The sequence below is a fragment of the Canis aureus genome, chromosome 1 (assembly GCF_053574225.1).
Source record: "Canis aureus isolate CA01 chromosome 1, VMU_Caureus_v.1.0, whole genome shotgun sequence".
NCBI classification, from domain to species: Eukaryota; Metazoa; Chordata; class Mammalia; order Carnivora; family Canidae; genus Canis; species Canis aureus.
The window spans coordinates 61,876,315-61,902,717 of NC_135611.1; the positions used below are offsets into that span (position 1 = coordinate 61,876,315).

The following is a 26,403-nucleotide window of genomic DNA, read 5'->3' on the forward strand; positions in this document are numbered from 1 at the left end:
CCCCTGCGCCACCCAGGGATCCCTTCTTTTACCTTTCTATATCTTGTTTTTCCTCCCTCTCCTCCTTATTTCATTCCATTAAATTTTAAATTTCTATAATTATATCTTTTAGTTTTAGGAAGTTGTTTTTTATTTTTCTTTCATTTTCTGGATTATTTTAGGGTATAAAATGTCTACTAATTCATTTTCTATTTGATAGTACCCTATTCTTACTTCATACATGCTGCATATTCTCATAGCTTTGATGACAGTAATGATTCTTTGTGTGTGTGTGTGTGTGTGTGTGTTTTCTTTTAAACTTCCTTCTCCTTGTATAGACTCTGAATATCCAAGTTGCTTTCTGCTTCTTTTGGAATATTTATGCCTTTAAAAAATATTTTATTTATATTCAGTTTGCTGACATATAGTATAATACCCAGTACTCATCTCATCATGTGCCCTTCTTAATGCCCATGACTCATTTACAAACTCCCACACCTCCCCTTTGTTTGTTTCCCAGAGTTAGGAGTTTCTCATGGTTTGTCTTCCTCTCTAATTTTTCCCAACTCAATTTCCCTCCTTTCCTTTATGGTCCCTTTCACTATTTCTTATATTCCCATATATGAGTGAAACCATATGATAATTGTCTTTCTCCAATTGACTTATTTCACTCAGCATAATACCCTCCAGTTCCATCCATGTTGAAGTAAATGGTGGGTATTCATTCTTTTTGACAGTTAAGTAATATTCCATTGTATATATATATACATATATATGTGTATATATATATATATCTTCTTTATGCATTCGTCTATCAAAGGGCATCATGGCTCCTTTCACAGTCTGGCTATTGTGGACATTTCTGCTATCAACATTAGGGTTTCCATAGCAACTTCTTGCAAGGCACATCTATGAAGGCAAGGGAAACAAAAGCAAAAATATTTATGCCTTTTATGCTAGCAGATCTCTTCAAAAGTTGACATCATTGGGATGCCTGGGTTGCTCAGTGATTGAGCATCTGCCTTCAGCTCAGAGCGTGATCCCAGGGTCCCAGGGTCAAGTCCCACATCGGGCTCCCTGCACAGAGCCTGTTTCTCCCTCTGCCTATGTCTCTGCTTCTCTCTCTCTCTCTCTCTATGTCTCTCATGAATAAATAAGGAAAATATTTGAATTTAAAAAAAGTTAACATCATTGAAAACCTACTCTTAAGTAGTTAAGATTGTGACACAAATAAGCTAATTGCAAACTTAGTTCTCCCTGTATACTTTACTCTTTGTGTGATCTGACTGGGCCATTTCATTGGGGAAGCTTGGATACCATTACTGGGGCTTTTCTTTTGCACAGGTCAAATTTCTTAGAGAATAATTCTACAGTCTTCTGCTTGAAAGGTTAGTATTCTGGAAGCCATGCAGCAGAAGAAAACTAGTGCCTCAACATTTGATAAAAAATCTTAGCTGGGCATCCTTGGGTGGCACAGCAGTTAAGCCTCTAGTTGGGCTTCAGTTCAGATGGTGGTCTCAGGGTCAGGAGATTGAGCCTTCCATCGGGCTCTGAGGAGTCTGCTTAAGACTCTTTCTCTTCATCTGCCCCTCCCCTCTGTGCTGTCTCTCTAAAATGAATAAATAAATCTTTGAAGAAAAAAAACCTTCATTGAATTCTCTTGTTCTCCATAATGATCCCTAAATCTCAGCTCTTCTTGAAATCTCCCAAAGCATACCTTCTTAATCTTATCCAGGGAAAAAATCTTATATTCACCTGGGGTGGGAGAAGAGGATGAGAGAGAGGATCTAGGGGGTCTAGCAGTTTCTTAAACCTTTAAATAATACTCTTTTCAGCCCCAACTTCAAAGCAGGTACCCCATACCACTTTACTGGGTCATTTGAGGCATTATGGTATAAACTGGGTTAATTCTTGTTTTCCCAACTATTGTCTTAAGAATGTTTTCTCGATTTTCAATGTCAGTTGTTACATATTTTGCTTTTGAGCTTTCTACATTTTCTTACTTAGACATCACTTTCGTTTCTCCTTGGCCTTGTTGATTTCATTTATTAAGTTCGATTTTGTTATTTTAGTGAGTTTTTAGATGAGTGAAGGAAAATTTATGTTTATATGTCATCTTTAATTGAAATCACCTTGGTTACCTTTTTTTTTTTTTTTTTTTTTTTTTTGAGAGGGAGAGAGAAAAAGTAAGTGGGGGTAGGGGCAGAGGATCTGAAGTAGACTCCTGCCTGAGTACTAGAGCTCAACAGGGGGCTGGATCTCACCACCCTGAGATGATCTCATCACCCGAGATGAAGTCAAGAGTCTAACACTCCACTGACTGAGCCACCCATGCACTTCCCCTTTCTAATGTTTGTTTGTTTGTTTGTTTAATTTGAGAGAGAGAGAGAGAGAGAGAGAGTCATTCTTTCCTTTATTCATTTAAAAAGTCTAAACCAGGATTCATTTAAAAAGTCTAAACCAGGATACATGGGAATGATCATGCAGGAGACATCAGTCCACAGACCCTGCTACTTCCTATTACATTACATCTACTACATTATTCGTAAATTTACATTATCTTCTTGAGTTTTGTAGAGGTCTGAGCTGATAATCTTCTTATTTTCAGAAGTAGCTTTGGATTCCAGCCCTGCAATTTACTAGACAGTTGGCTTTGGACATATAACTTAACCTCCTTAAGTTTCAATCTCATTTCTAAAGTTGGAAAAAATTAACTTCCTTATATGACTGTTGCAAGAATAGATGTATTGTATGCTAAGTGTCTGGAATATGGTCATTATTATTATTTCATGACTTTCCAAAAATTATTCCTCTGAACTATTCCTGAATCTAAAAATATCTAAAATTTTTAGTTATCTCTGTTTACTATGTCCTTAACTATAGGTATGACTTTTGATCAAAGTAAAATAAAACCAGTGGATATTGACTGTATATAAATATATTCTGATCTCAAAATTTTGAGATAGAAATACACATTATGGTAGGAGTTTTATAGTTGCTGTTTCCTTAATTTTAGTAGAAAAGTTCTCCATTTTTCATGTTGACTATGATATTTCCTGTAGTGTTTCCATATACCATCTATATTATGTTGAGATAATTTTCTTCTACTCCTAGTTTACTGAATGTTTTTATCATGAATGCATGTTGAATTTTGTCAAACACTTTTTCTGTATTTATTGGGAAGATCATGTGATTTTTATCCTTCATTTGCTGAGCCACCTGAGCTGCCCAAAACTGTGGCTTCTAGAAGACAGTTTTTACCTGTATTATCACTGTGTTCAAGAGGAAGCTTCCCCAGAAATTTACATAAATTTGGAAATTTTATGCTGTGGTTCTGAATTCTTTTCCTTTCGTTATGATGATGAGCTTTCGTGGCAAAGGTAAAACGTAAATGGAGCCTTGATGATCTTTTGTGTCACATACTAATATGGTATTAGTATGGTAATTTGGTATATTACATTGATTGGCTTTTCTTTTAAGATTTTATTTATTTATTCATGACAGACACAGAGAGAGAGAGAGAGGCAGAGACAGAGGCAGAGAGAGAAGCAAGCTCCATGCAGGGAGCCTGATGCAGGATTCGATCCCAGGTCTCCAGGATCACACCCCGGACTGAAGGCGGCGCTAAACCGCTGGGCTACCAGGGCTGCCCTTGATTGACTTTTCCATGTTGAACAATCCCATCATCCCAGGGAAAAATCTTACTTGGTCACAATTATTATTTTTAAATTTTTTTACTTATTTATTTATTTTTAATGTATAATCCTTTTAATACGCTATTGAATTTGATTTGTTGAGATTTGGTTGAGGATATTTTTTTAGAGTTTATTTACTTATTTGAGAGATAGAGAGAGAGCTTGTGAGTAGAGGGAGGAGCAGAGGGAGAAAATCTTCAAGAAGACTCCTGACTTAATGCAGAGCCTGACTCTTATGGCCCACGAGACCATGACCTTAGCCAAAACCAAGAGTCAGACTTTTTACTGACTGAGCCACTCGGGTGCCTGTTTGTTGAAGATTTTGCATCTATATTCATCAGGGATATTGTCTACAGTTTTCTTGTAGTGTCTTTTTCTAGTTTTGTTATCAGAGTAATGCTGGCCTTATAAAAATGAGTTATTTGGAAAAGTTTGAGGAAGACTGATATTAATTCTTCTCAAATTGTTTGGTATAATTCTTTGGTAAAGCCATCTGGTTCTGGGCTTTTCTCTGCTGGTAGATTTAAAAAAAATTACTGTTTCAAGCTCTTTACTAGTTATAGGTCTGTTTAGATTTTCTATTTCTTCATGATTCAGTCTTGGCAGATTATATGCTTTGAGGAATTTATACATTTCTTCTATGTTGTCCAGTCTGTTGGTGTATAATTCTTCACAGTTTTATATAGTATTTTTTATTTCTATTGCCTCAATTATATCACCTCTTTCATTTCTGATTTTATTCATGTCTTTTAACTCTAACTAAAGTTTTGTCAATTTTATTGATTTTTAGAAAAACCAATTGTTAGTTTGGTTGATTTTTTTCTATCTTCTATTTCATTTACTTATTCTCTAATCTTTTTTATTTTCTTCTTTCTTCTAACTTTGGACTTTCTTTGGTCTTCTTTTTCTAGTTTCTTAGGTTGTAAAGTGAAGTTGTTTAAGTTTTTTTCTTTTTTAATACAGATGTTTATCACTATGAACTTCCCTCTTAGTATTGCATTTGCAGCATCTTATTAGTTCTGCTTTGCTATTTTTTATTTTTTTATTCTTTGTTGGGTTTGTCTCCAGACATTTTCTAATTTCCATTTGATTTCTTTCCTAACTCTTTGGTTGTCAGTAACATGTTGTTTAATTCCCACATATTTGTGGATTTTTCAGTTTCCCTTCTGCTATTGATTTCTAGTTTTATTCATTTGCAGTTGAAAAAAATACTTAGTATAATTTCAACCTTCTTAAATTTATTAAAACTTGTTTTGTGACCTAATATGTGAACACGAATAATGTTCATGGGGAAGAATGAGTTTTCTGTTGCTGTTGGGTGCAATGCTTTCTATATTTCTGTTAGGTCTACTTGGTCTGTATTGTTATTCAAGTCTTATGATTCCATATTAATCTCTGCCTGGTTGTTCTATCCTTTATTGAAAGTGGAATATTGAAAATATCTATTATTATTATGTTGCTATCTATTTCTCCCTATAGCTTTCTTATTATTTGCTTCTTATATTAGGGTGCTCTGATGTTGGGTATATATATATATATGTATATAATATTTATATATACATATATATATAATCATAATGCTACATCTTCCTGGTAAATTGATTATTTTATTATTATATAACATCCTACTTCATTTCTTGTGGCAGTTTTTGACTTAAGTCTATTTTTCCATTTCTTTATAGTTATTACCATTGTGTGCACGCATCATATCTTGAGTTTGTCATCTTTATTAGGATTATTTTGAATTCATTGTCAGGTAATTCACATATCTTTATTTCTTTAGGTCAGTTCCTGGAAATTTATTTTGTTCCTTTGGTTGGGCCATGTTTCCCTGTTTTTCTGTGTGGCTTGTTACTTTGTATTGTGCTCTGCACACTCAAAATAACAGCCACTTCTCCTAGTTTTTATGGATTGGCTTTGTACAGGAGAAACCTTCACCAATTATCTTCCTAGGGATTCTGAGGGCCTCTCAACCTCTTCTGTGAATACACCTTCCTTGGACATAGTTGTCATCACTTATGAGATGTAGTAACAGTGAAACTAAGAGGGAGGTTTATAGTGGTAAATTTCCAATTAGAGAAGTTTTGTAGCTTTTTTCTTCAGGAGTTCATTATCTCTTTTTCCCTCTGGTGTCTGTTTGTGGTACTGCAAGTTCTCTGGAACTGCCATAAACTGTTCAGCTCTTTTTTGTTCTTAAGATTCCAGGTATCTAGCATATCCCAGGTTCTATCAACACTCCAACTCAAATGAAACAAAAACCAATCCCTAGAGAAAGCCCTCTGCCCCACAAAAATCAGAGTATTGGACAGATGTTCCAACTCTTTCTCTCTCCAGGGAGAAGTGGGAAGTTGAGTTTTCTCCCATCTGCTCCATGCTGAGCTGGGGGACAGGCAATCATGAGTGAGTGAGGCAAAAAAAACCTTTCACCTTTTTTCTTAGTAGCTTTCAACCTGGCATCCTTTCCTGTCAGTGTTTAGATTCCAACAAGACAGAAACCAATCCCCTGGCAGCCCATCCCAGCCTTGAAAAATATGAATGTTAGATGTATCTGTAAGCCTTCTTTTTCCCCCTCCAGGGGACACTGGGAATTGGGGCTTTCTTCCCAATCATGCTGTACTGTGCTGCACTGAACCAGAAGAGGGGACTCTGGTTAGTGAGTGCCATGAATTTTTCTATCAGCTTTGATGCAGCTGGTTTTATGCTTGTTTGGATAAAGGAACTTTGTAAGCGGTGTCTAGATTTTTCATAAAAGGAATTGGTCTGTGTGTTGTAGAATTGGTATCTACATGGGGGAAAGAGGTTTAAGACTTTCTTTTCTGCCATCTTAATGATGTTCTAATTCAATGTATAATTAATTTTATAAATGGTAAAAAGTTCTCTAAAATGATAAGCAGTTATTAGAGCATTTAGGTATGCAAATAAAGGGTGTTTTTGGTAGTATCAACTTCCATCTCTCCTTTCCTACCTTTCTCTTTAGCTCACACTGCAATTGAACTTGAGGTTTGGATTGAAAAGTGAAGTTCTGTAAGAAGGGGAACTTACAAGGAAATTTTACATGAAGACCTACTGATATTTCAGAGGCTCTGAAATAAATCTCCTGTGAAGTAAGTTTCTAAAATTTCATGTCTTTCTTTCCTTCATCACTCAGCCTTGAAGTTGAAAAACCATATTTTATATTAATAGTCCTACAGAATGTCAGAAGTTTGTGTCAATAGTAGTCCACATCACCTTAATTCTCCTGACCTTTTTCAAATATGTTTTGCATGAAGAGATGAGTTCCAACTGTATATTTTTTATCAGTGTCAACTTTCCATTGACCAATGGTTCATTTTCTCATTTAATAAATCACTCCACTCTGCTACACAGTGGGAAACTTCCTGGTACACTTCCAGCATAACTGAAAATAGTTTGATGTTCTCAGATTCTCCCTGAATATTTGAATGAAAATATTAGAGAACCTGCAAAGTCTTTGTATACTGAACATGGGATCATCATACACAGCTTGCTAGCTTGCCAGAGAGCCAAATAGAAGCAAACTGCAGCTGAAGGAAAAGTATTCTGCTGGCCAGAGGGAAAGATGAGCACATCTGAGTCACACATTCCAGTCCAAAAACAAAGCTCGGCTATATATGTATGCATGTACATACATACCATAGCATATCAATAATAAGCTATTCATAAAATTCCAAAAGCTTTTTTTCTTAATTTTCTCCCTCTGGAATAGAGTATATAACCATACTAGATGTTCTATTGTCTTGGAGCCCTTATTTGTTTTACCTCCATTTTCTAAAGTAATATTTAATCCACCAGGTATAGTGAGAAGGGTTGATAAAAGCACAGAGTGAAATAAGATCTTAAGCCAAGAAGAGGTGAATAATAAACAAATAGCTAATTTAAAAGACTTCTCAAATAGCTTCCCTTAGATGAACAAACAAATCTAGTCTAGCAGGCCTATCATGCTAATGCTGTACATTTTTGGCTCTTTGGCTATAATCCTTGTAGCAGAAATTTGTCCTAACACTAATTTTAGGAATAATATCCAAACAAATAATCTTTGAAACAAAACCTTTATTGAGCACTTAATCCATTCTAGGCACTGTTCTAAGTGCTTAACACATGTCTAATTGCAATGATCATAACAAAGAGAAAGATGTTAAATAAGCCTGCTAAAAGTCACACAACCAGAAAGTGGCAGAGCTGGAATTGAAAACCCCTCTGCCTGACTACAAAGGCCCATGGTCCTAAACATTATCTAATTCTGCCTTCATTCTTGGTGTTCAATGAGTAATAACACAAGCTATTTGCTCTATAGCCTTAAATAGTGAGAGGATACAATAGGAAAGAGTAAAATTATAATAACATCATCCTACTACTCTGTTTTATGGTAAAGCAAATCAGTAATCCCAAGAGAGAAAAATCATATCTTTATATATGTATACATAATTTCATTGTGAACCTACAAAAAGTCTCAATTTTTATCAATATACTCATCCAAAGACTGAGTTGAGTGCACTGTACCTTCTTAGAGCTCTATCCAGGAAAGGATAAGAAAGCTTATATGTTTTTCCCCCCTAAATGGCAAAAAGCCCAGACTTTTTTGTTATCGTTCCACGGTAAACATTTGTCTCTCCAGTCACCCAGATTCATGATTCATTTGTTAGGGGCTTAGTGGGCACATTTTGGCCAGCAGCCTGCCATGTGCCCATGTCAGGCCTTGAGTGAGTTCTGTTCGCAGGAAGTCTCCTTTTGACCATACAAGAGCATGTGCATGGATTTCTAACCAGAAGCAGCTTAGCAATAAGATAGGTATGCAGCACAGGAAAGGCTTAGGGAGGTACCTCGCCCATGAATTACCACAGCAGCCACACTTAGCAATGAGCTTTGTTGGCTGTAAACCACAGTCGCAGAGCAGGAGCACTGAGGATACACTGTTTGATTGTGCCTCTCTACACGTTGGATAGGACAGAGCTGTGACTGCTTTAAGATCGCCTCCCGAGAACATACACGAAGCAAGTCCAGAACTGCTGTGCCACATGACAACTGTGTGTTCACTTTGTTTTGTCCTGATTCATAATGGCCTTTTGAGTCATACAACCTCACTATTTAAAATTCATCAACACAGAATCTAAAAATCTGCATAAAATATTCACAGTGCTTTCCTCCCACCCTGTCTTCATGTACTTGTGGGCACTCAAGCTCCTGCTTCCAAGGGAGCTTCTCTACAGAACCACAACCATATGAAACTGGAAACTAGCTGAGAACATAAATGTAGGGAAAGTGGAGGCTATAACAAAGTGGAGGATCCTTTAAAGCCATCTCTTCTCTTTTACTTTCTATATTTCTTATTCCACTTATTCTTATAATGAATAATAATTGAGTGTCTTCTATGTGCAAGGCACTGCAGTAGGGACAAAGGGGAGGGAGAACATTTTGAGGCACAGAGTACTTTGGGAGGTAGGCTGCTGTTGGGTAGTGTGACAACAAGCATAGTTTGAAAAAGCAAATAAGCACAACATATTTAAAAAACTGAGCAGCAAGCAATATTCAGGTGAAGAGGAACAATATAAAGTCAAAGATTCCCAACATATATTGCCTGTGTCAAAATTTTATCCATAGCTAACCTATAGACAGGAAAGAAGTAAAAGTGTGTTCTCTGCCTCCTTCCTCCCTGAACTCAGCTCTGTCTCAAATATAATAACCACAGTTCAACTTAATTATACATTCAATGAGTTTCAGGTGGGGAGAGGCTATAATTAAAAATATTTTTCTGTGAGAAATTATGTTTAAGAGCCAAACCATTTACAAGCAAATTTGGGGGGTTATGTGTACCTACATGGAATCATGTTTTTTCCCCTTTACAGGACCTAATGTGTCATATATTTGTAACTACATAACTATTTAGAGTTTAACTACCTATATAAATGCAAGCTGAATATGTAGTAAAATTTCTTTCTTCACAGTAAAGGTTCAAGATATATTTATGGCTAATATCTTTCCACCTATAATAGACAAAAAATGAGTTTTTTGGGCAGGAGGGGATTCTAAGTATGAGATTTGTATCCCAACTATTCACTAATAACATATTAATTATACACTTAAGGTGTTTTCCTCTTGAGTTGAAATTTGTAGTAGAATTCTTTTCAAACCTTAAAAATTTTAAATTCATCTAATCTTTCCTTGGGTGAAGTTTTCAAAGCAGTGAAAGGAATGATTTTTTTCAACTTTGCACTGAAATCATTCTAATAGTACATACTCAAATCAAATTTTTTGAGTAATTTTAAATAATTTGCTAAAAGATCAGCTTAATTGAGGAAAAACCATTGTTTAATCAGATATATTCTTGTTACATTTTTTTTCTCCAAAAATTTCTCAGATCTAAACTCTTTAACAGATTTAATTACTTTTTAGGAATTATATTTAGAGGCATTTCAGATCTGAGACTTCATCATTATTTTTTGTGTGTTTTTTAAAGATTTTATTTATTTAAGAGAGAATGAGAGAGAGCATGAGCTGAGGGAGGGGCAGATGGAGAGGGAGAGACCGACTCCCCCTCAGCAGGGAGCCCAATGTGGGGCTCAGTCCCAGGACCCTGAGATCCTGACCTGAGCCGAAAGCAGACGTTTAACCAACTAAGCCACCCAGGCACCCCTCATCCTTAGCTTTTATGGGATCATAATCTAAAAAGATAAATCAGAGTGGTTGTTAAAATTTGATTAATATTGTTGAGATTTCACAAAACTGTTGATTTAAAATATCTGTTGTGACTTTAATATATTTAATCATGAAGCTTGAGTGCAAAATATATAACGTTTCACAAAACATTATAGAGTTCATTTTGGGTCATTGTTGTGGTTCCCATTTGTATTCTTCTGGATATGCATTTAACAGCAGAACAAATGTCTGATATGACTGACATTTAGAGAAAAAGAATGAACTGAAAGATTTTTCAAGTTTTATGAATAGAAAAATCCCAAGAGGATCAAGATAGCCCAGAAACATTGTTAACATATTAAAGGCCCACCTCTCTCTGATTATGCCACACTAAGAGGTACTTTCTAGAGTAACATAATTCAGAGAAGGATGAATCTTGGCTCTACACTTCGTAACTCAATATGTGTAAGTTTATGCTAATTATGTAAACATTCTGGGCCTTCAGTTCCACAAATGTAAAAGAAATGAAAAGTACTATACTGAGCTGTTGCAAGGATTAAATGAGATCCTGAACAAAAAGCACCTAAAAAGGTGGTGGGTGGGTAGGGGGGAGGAGGGAGGCACCACTAGGTGGCCCAGTCAGTTGGGCAGCTGACTCTTGGTTTCAGCTCAGGTTCATGAGACAGAGCCCTGCATTAGGCTTTGCGCTCAGCTTGGAGTTGGCTTGAGATTCTTTCTCCCTCTCTTCTGCTCCCCCCACTCATGCTCTTGCTCTCTCTCCCTCAAATAAGTGAATAAATTTTTAAGAAAAAAAAAGAAAGTGGCTAGGATGTAGCAGCTTTTCAATAAAAGGTAGCTGTGTAGTGATAGGAAAATAAATGCTGAAAAATAATGAGCAAATAAATCACCACAACCGTCTGAGTCTTGGGCCTGATTGAGTCCTAAAGAACTTGTGAAATTAAAAATAAAGCATGGGAGATCCCTAGGTGGTGCAGCAGTTTGGTGCCTGCCTTTGGCCCAGGGCGCGATCCTGGAGACACGGGATTGAATCCCACGTCGGGCTCCCGGTGCATGGAGCCTGCTTCTCCCTCTGCCTGTGTCTCTTCCTCTCTCTCTCTCTCTCTGTGTGACTATCATAAATAAATAAAAATATTTAATAAAATAAAGCATGGCTTTTTTATTGATGTGTGTGTGTGTTTTGGGGAACACATGTTTAGGATGTATGAGAAATTTAAGTCTGGTTCTCTATTTTCTTTCACAAAATAGGCAAATGAGTCTCATGTACTCAACCTCTTTCTTCTTAATGCTTTTTTTAAGCTTTAAGTGTATGTTGACTTAGACCATGTTGTCTAAGCATATACGACTGCTAATGGGAGTTAATCTTATAAACTAGACTAGACTTATGTTTTTATACAAACATAAGCTAATGCTTTACCCTTCTTGGGTCTAGAAATGTTTTAATTTTATTAAAAATCTAACTCCTTAGGAAGGTAGTAAGAAATCTCACTGTTGAAAATTTCAGGAAAGTCTACTAGGGGTCATCTTTAGGAAATGTCTTATAAGTTATTTTTTTCAGACTTCCAGATATGCTTCTGCAGACAAGGCCAGTCCTATCTGTGGCTTCTCTCTTTTCATGGTCCACTTCAGGACCATTGTTAACTTTTTTTCAGGTAAAAGTGGGGCTGTGCAATTTAACCAAAGCAGCCTATATGACTTTATTCTTTAGTTATGGGATGTAACCTCTTTGGAAAACAATTTAGTAAAATGTCCAATGAGCTTGTTGATATCTAAATATTCATATCCAGTTATAACTCAGTAACTTATAATTTATTCACTGTCATTTTTTTCTGTCACAGAAAATAATTCAAAGGAAAACAATGTACCCAAAGCAACCCGAATGAAGAAATTAACTGCGGTGTTATTTATAGTAACATTAGAGATGATCTAATTGCTCAACAAGGGGGAAATGGCTGAATAAATAGCAAAGCAAGTCAATAAAATAATATGTAGTTGTTAAAGTAATACTTTTGAACATTATGTAATAACATGAAAATGTCATGATATAATATGTTAATTAAATAAAACAGAACATGATCATACTACCTCATCATTACAACTTTAGAAAATATGTAAGTATGGATAAGTACTAGAAATAAAAACTGTAAATTGTGTATTACAGGAGTGGAAATAGTGTATGTTTTTCCTTTCTTTTTATATTTTCTGTATTTTCATAATTCTGTTTATACAACGGAAATAAGTACTGAGTGAGCAATATATAAATGAACATTTATCTACAAAATGTACAGCACTCTACAAAATATGCTTAGGTATAATTCTGTATATTAAGGTTTGACTCAATTCTACTTAAATCAACAATTATATGGATAGTTAAATACATATAGTCACAAGAGTATATCTACAAAAAAAGAGAGTAAAGTCGTGAATTTGAAGAAGACATGGATTGTTGTGTCAACATGGCCACTAACTATTTATTCCTGAGCCAGTTATTCCCCTGAAACTGAATCTTCTCACCTGTAAAACTCAGGAATTTGGACTGGAGGGTTTTTTTTTTTTTAAGATTTTATTTATTTATTCATGAGAGACACAGAGAGAGAGGAGAGGGAGGCAGAGACACAGGCAGAGGGAGAAGCAGGCTCCATGCAGGGACCCTGACATGGGACTCGATCCCGGGTCTCCAGGATCACACCCTGGGCTGAAGGCGGCACTAAAACGCTGAGCCACCTGGGCTGCCCATTGGACTGGAGGGTTTAAGGTAATTTTCTAGTCTAAAGTTCTGTGACATTGAGCTTATAGTGCTTTATTCAAACCCTATCTAATTTAGGCACTATTTCACATGTTAATAATATTAATTACTATTACTGAATTTACTTAGAATATCTACTGAAAATGTGATTTAGTTAAATCCCAAGTGATCATAAGTTTTAGGTACTATTAAAAATTTCTTCCCAACTCTCTAACTATCCTAAGAATTTTACCTTTGGAATAGCATAACTAAAAATTATATATAAATGATCACTCTATCTGAAAGTGAAAAATATAAGTATTTTGTTCATATGTACTTTTTACACTTCTTCAACATAAAAAACCCACTTTATTCCCAATTTAAACTTTGCAATTTAATTAGGAGATCACAGAATTATGAAATAAATATTGTCATAAAATTATGACTGGAAAAACCAACAAACAAACAAACAAAAAATTATGACTGGATCAGGTAAAATTTTCTTGTTAACTGCTAACTCTAAAAATTAGTAAGTTAGAATTAGGAGTGATCAAATCAATTTACTTATGAATATGATGCAAACTACTGGGGATATTTAAAAATAAGCTCCAACAAGAAATGTCAAAGAATCTCTAAAACAAAATATATTCTAATTCTTACCACTTTAGAACCAACTGGAATCATCACAAATTAGGTCCATCCAGAGGCATTTTTTGACATTTTCAGTAGCAGGAAGGAAACCAATTGCCTCTAATCAGAGCCTTTGTTAATTAGTACAATTCAGGGGCTCACCACCTACAGGAAATGAAAAGACAGAACATAAAATCAAAGCAGCTTGTTTCACTTTGATCTTCAATAAAACTCTGTTTTCTATAGTACCCTAGCATTCTCAACTTTATTGAACATGAGGGTTCATAATGGACACAGCATGCTGATGGCTGACTTCATGAGGAAACTCCACCTCTTTCTGCCCTCTATTTTTGTGTTGGACAAGAATCTCTTCCTTCTAGAGATAAACTCATGGAACTTTATCTGATGTGACATGAGGTAAGACTGTCAATCTGAGAACACAGATAAGTTTGAACGAGCTACAAAACATTTAAGCTTTGTGAAAATCAACCAAATTTCACTATAAAATCTTTTTTTCAGACAGTCTATGGTGTACTCTCAAAGTCATTGATCTAATCAGTGTCTATGGAATATTTATTTGTACTAATATGTGGGATTTTTTAAGTGCAAGAATGGAAAAAAAAAACACATGAAATATTCAGCACCAGCAACCTCCAATTTTAAAATTCCATGAGCTTTGGGGTTTGATGATTTAGCTCAAGTTGTGAGTTGAGTAAAAGATATTCTGGTCAGAGGACTTATAATTTTGAGATGTTCTATCTCCTGAGTAATATTGGTGATACAGAGATTGCAGGACAATATGATCACAGAAGGTGCAGAGATCAATGTTTTTATCAGTGCTGGTTGAAAAGTTGGAGAGAGATAAACAGCAAGAGATTAAATAATTCCCATAACCCCCGTTTGTCACTTACCTGAATGACCCCTTGCCCAGAGAGCAGGGATAGAATTGACCTAAATTAAGCCTGCCTATGTATGTCTGTTTACCAATCCAACCCTATTAGACCCCTTCCATTTATCAACCACTGCGCCAGGCAGGAGATCCTAAAATGTCTCCTCTAGTTTTTATCTGGTTACCATTCCACATAACTCCTTATAGTTCTGTCATTTAAGTGTTTGACTTTTGAACTAAGGTGATTGAAACAAGGTCTTAATCTTTTTTCCTTGTAAATTTGCTTTGTTTCTTAAACTCCACATATGTGTGAAGTCACATAGTATCTGTCTGTCTCTGACTGACTAATCTCACTTATCATTATACTCTAGATCCATCTACCTTGTTACAAATGGCACGATCTCATACTGTTTTTATGGCTGGATAACATATATATATATATATATATATATATAATTTATAGCCTCTTCTTTTTCCATTTACCTGTGCATGTACACTTGGGCTGCTTCTATACTCTGGCTACTGTAAATAATGTTGCAGTAAACATAGGGCTGCATATATCCCCTCGAATTAGTGGTTTTGTATTCTTTGGGTAAATACCCAGTAGCAGAATTACTATTAACTATTGTATTATTAATTGACTAAAAATTAGGTGTGGAAAATGCAAGAATTTAGCATATTTCTGACAGGTTTTGCACTTCAAAATTTTCACATGGTTCTCCTTGCTCCTTTCTTACTTTATCCACTCCAGGACACCTATGAATTCAAGAACAGCCTTGCCATTTGAAATCCCATTTCTAAAATTCAAAGACAGTATCTCTACCCACTTACTTATTGATTCATTATGAATCTATTACTTCTGAATAGGGTTTTATGTCTTAGTTTTATTGGAGTTCATGGAGTCAATTCCATTAACTTATGCTAAGAATGTGAGGATTTTTTTCTGAATCTCAGTTGGTTTCAGTAGAAATCAAATGAGAAGTCAGGTTTCCAGATTCCCAGCAGTATTCTTTTTGCCACATTTTCTTATTCTGGCTTTTAAGATACAACATTACTTATAAGTGATACCTGACTTTAAAAAAATATTTCTGCTACTTGCCAGCAAAATGAAAAAGTGAGATACAGATGGTGAATTTTAGTTGAGTGGCTACAATCCCTGACAAACTGAGACTATGAGAAGTTAGCAAGAGTCCTTTCCGTCTCCCCTGATCCTACTCATGTCTCAAGAAAAAGTTCTCCTCTACCTAGGCTTCTGTCTTCTGAACACCAGAGCTGCCTTATGGGATTGTTTCAAAGGCTGCATTATAGACAAACTCTCTAAGAAACAGGTAGCACATAGAATCCTGATATTGTCACGGCATATTTTAATAGCATCCCTGAAAATTGGTTACAGATCCTACAGTTAGTCTAATTTTAGTTACATGGAAGTCCAGTCATTTGGTAACAAAAATTGCTTTAGCCTGTTGCTAAACAGCATGTATATTTTTTAATTGCTTTGGTAAGAACTTTAAAATTAAAAAATCTATTAATGAATCAGACCAACAAAGCCTAGTAAAATGAAGAATCTGTATGTTTACTTGTGATTCAAGAATTATTCCAACTTAATTCAAAGTGACTATGTCTTTAATATTTTATGGTTATGGATAGAATGAAAAAATGAAAAAAATTCTGCCTCTAAACCCTACTTGAAGAATTAGATATAGACACTGATATATATCCCTAAAATTGCATTTCCCAAGGAAATACTTATTTAGCTCCTTTTTTGTCAATACAATCAATACCTTCCAAATTAAAAGCCAACGTTAAAGTATTTTGATAAATCCAAAATAGTAAAAATGGGATAGGAAAAATTAGAGTAAAGAAGTAGTAAAAGAAAATGAATCAACTAAACTGTCAAGCTTTCTTGATTTATGGAAGGAAGCATTTAGGAGACTAGGTGTTGATTTTTACATTTTTGTACTTCAAGGTGAGATAATATTGGCATGGCCATTTATGCCCTTCACTCTTGTCCACATTGTTTGGCAAGCTTTAGGTGAATGCCTTTGTAATAGAGTAATACTCTTTCTTTGGATATACTTTTCATTTCAAAGCAATATATAAACATTACACCTCCAGTTCTGGGAGGGCTTGAGGTGCAAAGGAAAACCAGAATGGATGTGATCATGAGAATATCCATAGCCAGGCATTAACATTTACAGTTAAATATGTCAGCATCAGACTTCCTGCTGTACCACCCACCATTTCACACAATTCAGCCAGCTGACTCATTCGAAATCTTAAGGATAATCAGAATAAATTAATGAGTCATCATTAATAAATGGGCAAAGTATTCCGCTTTATTCCTCATGGGAATAAAGTAACCTTCCTGAGTAATTTTAGAGTAAATTTGTCTCAACTATGTAATCCTTTGAATTACTAAGACTATCTACAATAATTTACATACTTAGGAAAGACATAACATGTTTAGAGCTGTGCTTTACTACCTGTTAGGCAAAGGGAAACTTGGGGGGGGGGAGTGATTTACTTTTATGAAAAAAACCTCATTGACAAACAGACTTTGTTATGATTCTTTTAATAATGAATCATAGTTTTATGTGTGTGGTGGGATGAAATAGTCAGAGATCTGACCCTGGCATTTCTGTCTACGTGTTTTAAATTTATCCAATGGAGGTATTCAAAGAAAGCCCTTTGATTTTCCCTTTCTTTGAATTCAGAAGTCTCATACTGTACACAATATTTTTCATTCCCATCAGGTTATGTAATAATAAGACTATGTTTAAGATCAACAGATGAGACGTTATATGTAAATATAGTGTATTAATGACAGAAGCCAAAATATCCATTGAACTGATTGGGAGAACATAGAAATCTATTAGGACTCAAAAATCCCAAATAAGATCTCTATAATCAGTGCTTATTTTAAACATATTAACTACTTCAAAAAACTATTTTATTTTTTCTATTAATTTTTAAAATATTTAACAGTTTTATTGAACTACAATATACACACCATAAAATTTACCCGTTGAAAGGCTAGATGATTTCTAGAAAATTTAGAATGATGCAAGTATCATCATACTCCAGCTTTTTTTAAGATTTTATTTTTAAGTAATCTCTACACCCAACATGGGTCTTGAAACTACAACCCTGAAATCAAGAGTCACATGCTCTTTCAGTTGAGCCAGTGAAGCACCCCTTTCGTAAGCCAGTTTTAGATAACTTCTCTCATTCTTCTCATGTCTTTTTCAGTGAAACTAATCCCACTCAGAGTTCAGGCAAACACTGATATAGTTTCTATATATATAGTTGTGCTTTTTCTAGAAATTTTATACAAAAGGTATGCTAGGAAGAATAAAAGATGTTCACACTTTAATTCCTGGAACCTATGAATATGTTACCTCATAAGCCAAAAGGGACTTTGCTGTGAGACCTTCAGATGGAAAGACTATTCTGGATTATTTGGACGGGCCCATTCTAATCCCATGAGTCCTTAAAAACGAATTTTTCCCAGCTGGGTCAAAGGGATACAATAATAGAAGGGCCACAGAAATGCAATGTGAGGGGGACCTGATCTGCCATTGTTGGTTTTGAAGAAAGAGGAAGGGGGCCATGAGCCAGAGAATACAGTGAACCACTAGAAGGAAAAAGTCAAAGAAACTGATTCTCTTCTAGAGTCTCCAGAAAGGAACAATGCCAAAAGCAATATCCAATATAAAATTAATCAGTGATATCTTTTGAAATTATTATTGGTAACATATAACTGAAGCACCATGTGCAGTCTTAAAAAGCTGGTGCTGTCCTTGTTGGCACTCAAGATGGTAGAGCCCATAGAGGCTGGACATTTTTATTTTCCACTCTTCCCTCCCTTGGAACCACATAACAAAAATTTTCTTCCTTTTAATTTTTATTTTTGCTGTTGTATCAACATTGCTAGTCTAAGAAGAACCTTTTTAAAATTTAAGTGAAACAAACATTATCTAATTATTAGCTAATGCATTCCTTTTGCACATTCTGTATGAACAGGTGAATTTTCTCCAGTGCTAGATCTCTTTTTCATTTAGTCAAACAGTTCAAAAATATGAGTGAAAATGTCAAGATCTGAATATTCCCACTTACCTTGGACTCTGAAAAGAGTCAATATGGCATGCTTGACATTTAGCCTAATTATCATAATTGCAATAAATCATGTAGGAAAATGTCAGTGAACCTAAAATAATATCCTTCTTTTCATATTAGCTAGTCTAGTAGTTTTCCCTAATCTCTACTTGTGGGAAAAGATTTGGAGAGTCCTCTCATTGTCAGTTTATACTTGAGTTGGGTCAATATATAGAAGAAGAATATCTAGATATCTTCTAACATAACCAAATTTTGTGTTAGGGCTAAATCTCAATTCACCTATTTGGCACACGAAGTTGCTATTAAAATTAAAGAAAACAATAAGTAGCTCATTTACCGACTTTTATTTGTATAAGTTATAAAAGTACTCCTCTAGAAATGTTTAGGATATATTAAACCACACATGTCACTGGGTAATAACCTATCCTGAAAATTATTTTTCCTATGAAGGCTAATTACTGAACTTTAGTTTTTGCTAATGTATCTACCACTAGATAAAGTGTATCTGGGTATACTATCTATTGTTCAGGCAGGAATTTCTATGTTTGGAAACTCAAAAAATTAATAAATCCAGGTTTAGTTCATTAAATAAAAATGTTTTGAATCTCATTCAATCAAAAAAAAAAACAATAAAGACAAAAGCACAGTAGGTTCTACACTAAGATTAGCTCAGATTTGTGTTCTACAGACAATTCCATTCTGGGTGTGACTTTAGTATATACTTTTAGAAATCATAGTAATTGCCAGTATAATATTAAATTCAGATACTTTTCACTCTTTGCTGAGTGATCCTTCACTCATGTTTCTATGCTTTTTCTATCCAAACCTTTATTATCTATGTACTTGTGAAACTTGAAATCCTGCCATTTGTTACCTTACTTTTATGTGATTACATATAATGATTATTATTTTTAAAATTTCATTAGTGAAACAGATTACAAGAAGAGAAAATTAGAGGCTATTTTGAGCACTTATGTATTGGTCATGGAATTTAGAGACTAAATTCCCATAATGTTAAAGGCACACTAATTATTCACAACATTTTATACAATAATTCATAGATATCAAAGGATATTCTATCATTACTTTTGTGCTATTGTTCACTAACTTACTGCTTTTAGGTTTTGGTTTTGGCTTTTTGTTTTGCTTTCCATGAAAGGGTACAAATATCAATTGAATTAAACCTTCTAATGTGTTATTTCAAACTGTTTAAAATACTGTCTGATGGGAGTCTTCTGTTCATCAAGACACTATGTAAAATTGACAGCATATTCCAAAAATAAGGTTACTTTTATTACTACTGTTCTTATTTACTAAACTGGTCCATCTCTAAAATAGTACTGATTGAATTGATCCTCCAGTTTGTCATTTATTGTGAGTATAATTACAATAAATGTTTTGTTTACCTTTGTAAAATGTTAAACTTTACATTTATAAATTGATATGTCACTCAGTACCTGGAATAAGTAATACAGGAATATCATCTTCCACTAAATGGGGCACACAATAGAAAGTTAGGAGAGGAGACCTTGAGTGATCAGGAAAATTGTGGGAATCCTTCCACACCTCTCTTCCACATCAAGGAAATCCAGAATCCCTTTAAGGCCTCTATGCATCATATTTTAATTTCTATTTACATTTTGGCAGGGGGCCTATATGATTTTTAAAAAGAAAACAAGGAGAGAAGTGATACTAAGCTTTGTCATACTATATTTTAATTTTGCATTAGTGTACTATTTTTCAATATTTTGTAAAGTATTTTATAATGACAGTGGGATCTCAAGAGAGTATTTCTAGCTACAATGAAGTGTAAATTAATGTAAACAGCTTCAGTTTTTACTTTATGAAATCAGTGACTTTTCTTGATTGCCAAGGAGATAGTAGCTTTAAAGGGTGAATTTCTTCACACATATGATCTATTTTGAGTAAAGGATTGAAGATTATGCTATAGATCCCAATAGTTTATAAGCTTTTCTTTCTAAGTCACATTTAAAGTATATAGTTTAAAATGGAATGAAAATATGTACAGTCATTTTACTAAAAGGAAGTTTCTCTTTGCAAGAGCTGCATTATTAATAAATTTACCCCTTTTGATTTGTTTTCTCTGATGGCTTTCTTAGATTTTAATAAAAACAAGAATTAGAAATAAGTACTCATTTCACGGACTCATGCTTCAAACTACCATGAGTTCTAGAAATAAAATTTCCTGCTATCAATACAGAAAAATATAATTTTTCTAGTTTTTGTGGGGGGAAGAGTAGGGGCAGAAAGAGAGGGAGAGAGAATCACAAGTAGGCTCCACACTGAGTGCAGATCTCAACACAGGGCTTGATCACACAACCCTAAGGTCATGACCTGAGCTGAAATCAAGAGTTGGACACCTAACGGACTAAGCCACCCAGGCGCCCCAAGGAATGTTGCTTCTGATAATTCAGTGCCAGTTGCTGTATTCAGTGTGGGTGGCTGAACTTACATGAACTCTTTTCCGTGTGTCTTGGATGACATGAGCCTGGTTTAGTCTTGTCTGGCATCCTGAGAAGGCTATATGACATGACTGTTTCTCTGCCTTTCCAACTCATTGTTTTCTCTAATTTTTGATGAAAAAGGTACCATTCACATTCCCCAATGTCTTTATTTTGACTTCCTCAGAACGTTAAGACAATTGCAGATAAATACTAATGTGATTTTATTACTTTAGGTCTCTTGTTTCCATTTTAAATATCACATGTAACATATTGAATATGTATAGTGACATTTTAATAGAATGCCCAAACAAAAAAGAGAAAAAGAACATTTTGCTTTCTGGATTGATCATGAGAATTTTCAAAATCATTATTAAAAAACAATGTTTCTCAAATATATTGAATAATAGCATATTTCTTTTTTGGCATGCCCAAATCTAAATTTGAATGTCAAAATCTATTTTGTTTTTGTTTCTCTATAACTTTCAGCAAAATTCCTAGATAAAATTACAAGCCAATAAACAAAGGGAAAAAGGAGATTATGTGATAGCGTATCTTTCATTTATTTTAAAACAAGTTAGTTATTGTTAAATCCACTTATAACCATCTTTGTTTTTCCTTTCAGTGACTCAGTAGCCTTGTAATAATTTTATTTTTATTGAAGATTTTGTGTACCTGTCATGAATTAATGTTACCAAGACTTGACATAATTTTTAATATATATACATTAAAGAAAGTTTGCACAATCCTTTGGGGTTATATAACATATATGTTATAAGGTGAGTATGCTGAAACTGGCTGGTCAAGAACTACTGCATGACTCTTGAGAGTTTTGTGTAGCCTCTCATAACTCATAACTACAAAATAATTTTGCTTTCAAAGTTCATGTAAGACTTCAATTTAGAGTTCTGGAAAATAATTCACATTCATTCTTTGAATGTTTCTTTCTTCCTAAAATTAGATTTTTCATGGCCATCCACCTTTTAGCAACATTGCTGTAATGCTGATATCTTTCACCATTTTTTCTTTTTTTTTATTTTTTATTTTTTCTTTTTTTTTTTTTGGTGTTCAATTTACTAACATACAGAATAACACCCAGTGCCCGTCACCCATTCACTCCCACCCCCCGCCCTCCTCCCCTTCTACCACCCCTAGTTCGTTTCCCAGAGTTAGCAGTCTTTACGTTCTGTCTCCCTTTCTGATATTTCCCACACATTTCTTCTCCCTTCCCTTATTTTCCCTTTCACTATTATTTATATTCCCCAAATGAATGAGAACATATAATGTTTGTCCTTCTCCGACTGACTTACTTCACTCAGCATAATACCCTCCAGTTCCATCCACGTTGAAGCAAATGGTGGGTATTTGTCATTTCTAATAGCTGAGTAATATTCCATTGTATACATAAACCACATCTTCTTTATCCATTCATCTTTCGTTGGACACCGAGGCTCCTTCCACAGTTTGGCTATCGTGGCCATTGCTGCTAGAAACATCGGGGTGCAGGTGTCCCGGCGTTTCATTGCATTTGTATCTTTGGGGTAAATCCCCAACAGTGCAATTGCTGGGTCGTAGGGCAGGTCTATTTTTAACTGTTTGAGGAACCTCCACACAGTTTTCCAGAGTGGCTGCACCAGTTCACATTCCCACCAACAGTGTAAGAGGGTTCCCTTTTCTCCGCATCCTCTCCAACATTTGTTGTTTCCTGCCTTGTTAATTTTCCCCATTCTCACTGGTGTGAGGTGGTATCTCATTGTAGTTTTGATTTGTATTTCCCTGATGGCAAGTGATGCAGAGCATTTTCTCATATGCATGTTGGCCATGTCTATGTCTTCCTCTGTGAGATTTATGTTCATGTCTTTTGCCCATTTCATGATTGGATTGTTTGTTTCTTTGGTGTTGAGTTTAATAAGTTCTTTATAGATCTTGGAAACTAGCCCTTTATCTGATATGTCATTTGCAAATATCTTCTCCCATTCTGTAGGTTGTCTTTGAGTTTTGTTGACTGTATCCTTTGCTGTGCAAAAGCTTCTTATCTTGATGAAGTCCCAATAGTTCATTTTTGCTTTTGTTTCTTTTGCCTTCGTGGATGTATCTTGCAAGAAGTTACTATGGCCGAGTTCAAAAAGGGTGTTGCCTGTGGTCTTCTCTAGGATTTTGATGGAATCTTGTCTCACATTTAGATCTTTCATCCATTTTGAGTTTATCTTTGTGTATGGTGAAAGAGAGTGGTCTAGTTTCATTCTTCTGCATGTGGATGTCCAATTTTCCCAGCACCATTTATTGAAGAGACTGTCTTTCTTCCAATGGATAGTCTTTCCTCCTTTATCGAATATTAGTTGCCCATAAAGTTCAGGGTCCACTTCTGGATTCTCTATTCTGTTCCACTGATCTATGTGTCTGTTTTTGTGCCAGTACCACACTGTCTTGATGACCACAGCTTTGTAGTACAACCTGAAATCTGGCATTGTGATGCCCCCAGCTATAGTTTTCTTTTTTAAAATTCCCCTGGCTATTCGGGGTCTCTTCTGATTCCACACAAATCTTAAAATAATTTGTTCTAACTCTCTGAAGAAAGTCCATGGTATTTTGATAGGGATTGCATTAAACGTGTATATTGCCCTGGGTAACATTGACATTTTCACAATATTAATTCTGCCAATCCATGAGCATGGAATATTTTTCCATCTCTTTGTGTCTTCCTCAATTTCTTTCAGAAGTGTTCTATAGTTTTGAGGGTATAGATCCTTTACATCTTTTCACCATTTTTTCTGATGAAAAAATTATTTAGAAGAGAAAGTCAACCCATTATTTCTATGTGTGATCAAATGTATATTTAGGCCCTAGTTGTATACTGTCACCTAACTTCTTAAAAGATAAAATAGTCATTACTTTTTCAAATAAGAGAATTTAATTTGGAGTTTAAAAACTCAGACAATAATGAAAAATGAAAGTTGTCCTCTGAATTTACTGGGGTCAAATGTAGTGCCAAGTTTCAAGGGCACCATCCTTTACAATTCCTGGCGCTTTTTTACTTTTGAGGGTATCCTGATATATGATTTGGCCTCCTGTTTTACCTCCTTGTTTGCCAAGACAAGTGTCAATGAGGTGTAGAAAAGAGTCTGGGGCCAAATAATACAGTATGGTTGAAAAACACTTGCCTCATGTAAATACAGTTTTGGTGAGAGAGTATCTAAGATTTGCCTTTCCAACAATAATACTATGCGGTTTTGAGAAAATTATGGATCGTTGCCTTCGTTTGTTTATATGTAGAATTTTAAAGGCTTAATCAATGTTGTTAAACATAAGATGATTCTTCACTTAGTTAATTTGGAATTCTTTGTAATATATAAAATCAGCAAAGTAGTGTTTGGTTTCAATATAACATTTTCTTCAAAAGATTCCAGAATAGTTTAGGGGGGGAAAAAACCTTGATATAATAAGTAGCATCCTAAAAAGATTGTTGTCCATTATATTGTAACTCATTGACTATCATCAAGAAAAATATTTCCAGTGGTATGATATTATACATATTTTTATAAACCTTTGCTTGCATTTTTGTTTGCTTACTCCTGGTGAATTATAAACCAGTTGTTGCAATGGGACTGCTCCTCATATTTTGTGCTGTAGAGGAGGCTTAGAAGTGAAGGATGTCTTCATTCCTTGATTTAGCAATGCTCTTACACATATGTTATATAAGGTGAGCGTGCTGAAACTGGCTGGTCAAGATCTACTGTACGACTCCTGAGAGTTTTGTAGCCTCTCATAACCCATAACTACAAAATAATTTTGTTTTCAAAGTTCATGTAAGACTTAAATTTAGAGTTCTGGAAAATAATTCACATTAATTCTTTGAATGCTTCTTTCTCCTAGAATTGGATTTTTGACAGCCATCCACCTTTTAGCAACATTGCTGTAATGCTGATATCTTCTGTCATAAAATGATGGTAATGATATTCTTATGTTGTTAGCATTCACAGCTCTACCTTTTCTATTATTTACCAAGTACTAAAGGCCTCAGGGGAGTCAGTGAAGAGCAAGTAGATTTGTCATCATACAATCCCAGGTGAAAAACTCTATTTTTGAAATATTTTTTGGTGTGAGAACAAGTTTCTTAAACTTTCTTAGCCACAGTTTCTTCACGTATAAAATCAGGCAAAGAACAGTGGCCAACTAAATTATAGGTATCTTATGTCTTTCATGTCTTTACCTCAGACTATTTAAGTGAGGCTGACTTGTAAAGAGTTGAGCAAAAGCAATTAAGGCAACAATGAAAATGGATATAACCTGTGTCATAAAAAAATCCCAGGAAAACATCCTTTGGAAACAGTAACTCACTTATGTAGGATAACTTGTAATGTGTGTAAGGTAGGAAACAGCAGATGGTATTTCCTTTACTATCAGTGCAACCTTGGGTGGGGTGGATGTGGGTGCTGAATCCTCCATTTGCTTATATATACTGATTGGCAAGTGTGTATGTGATAACACGGGTGTGTGAAAATGTGAATGTGTAGGTAAATTCCTAGGATTCAGAAGGCCTCAACCCTGACACTTACTTGTTCTGTGATCTAGACTCTTAATTGTGGCTCCTCATATTTAAAAGCAAGTAATAACAATTTCTCTCTAAATGTCACCAGGTAATTATAAAGATCACATGAGATAAGTATATGCTAGTGATTTATAAACCATTAACTACCATAAAATGGGAAGTACTCTTATTCACATTGAAAGCAAATCCCTTTCATGCCCCACCATGCTCTCTTAATAATTTCTATTATAAAATAAAGTACAAATAAAGAAAACTTCACAAAATAAGTGTATAACTTAATGTATTATTAGGAAGGGAACCTCCCTGTGAACACCATACAGATCAAGAAACAGAACTTTACCAGGAACCTTAGAAACTCTTCTATGTGCCTAATCCCAATGATAAACTTTTGTACCCACCCTTGAAAATAATCAGTTCTTTAATTTTTAGTGATCATTTGCTTGGATTTCTTTATAGTTTTATCACCCACATGTATCCATCATTAGGCTGTCTTCTTGCACAGTATGCATTTTTTTAAAGCAATATGTATTTTCAGCCTCTACAAATATACCAAACCCCTCCTGTATTCCTTTCTCTTCCTTCTTGATGAAAAATCCAAGTAATTCATGCTGGACATTTCTCACAGTTTAAATTTCATTAATTGTCCATTCATGATGTAATCAGTAAGTTTTTCTTTCCCTTTGTGTTTC

General features: G+C 34.8%; 1 protein-coding gene across 3 annotated transcripts in view; it reads right to left on the bottom strand.

Moving 5' to 3' along the window:
- LOC144316120 (uncharacterized) overlaps nucleotides 1-26,403 on the bottom strand; it is a 480,356-nt gene that overhangs the window by 87,841 nt on the left and 366,112 nt on the right. For 2 of the 3 annotated variants that reach the window (XR_013381954.1, XR_013381950.1), the window contains exon 9: nucleotides 13,729-13,863. The gene's annotated coding sequence lies outside the window, so the exon portion shown is untranslated. Of the gene's footprint in view, nucleotides 1-771; nucleotides 889-13,728; nucleotides 13,864-26,403 lie in introns of those variants that run through there. The other variant, XR_013381955.1, reaches the window with a different exon arrangement.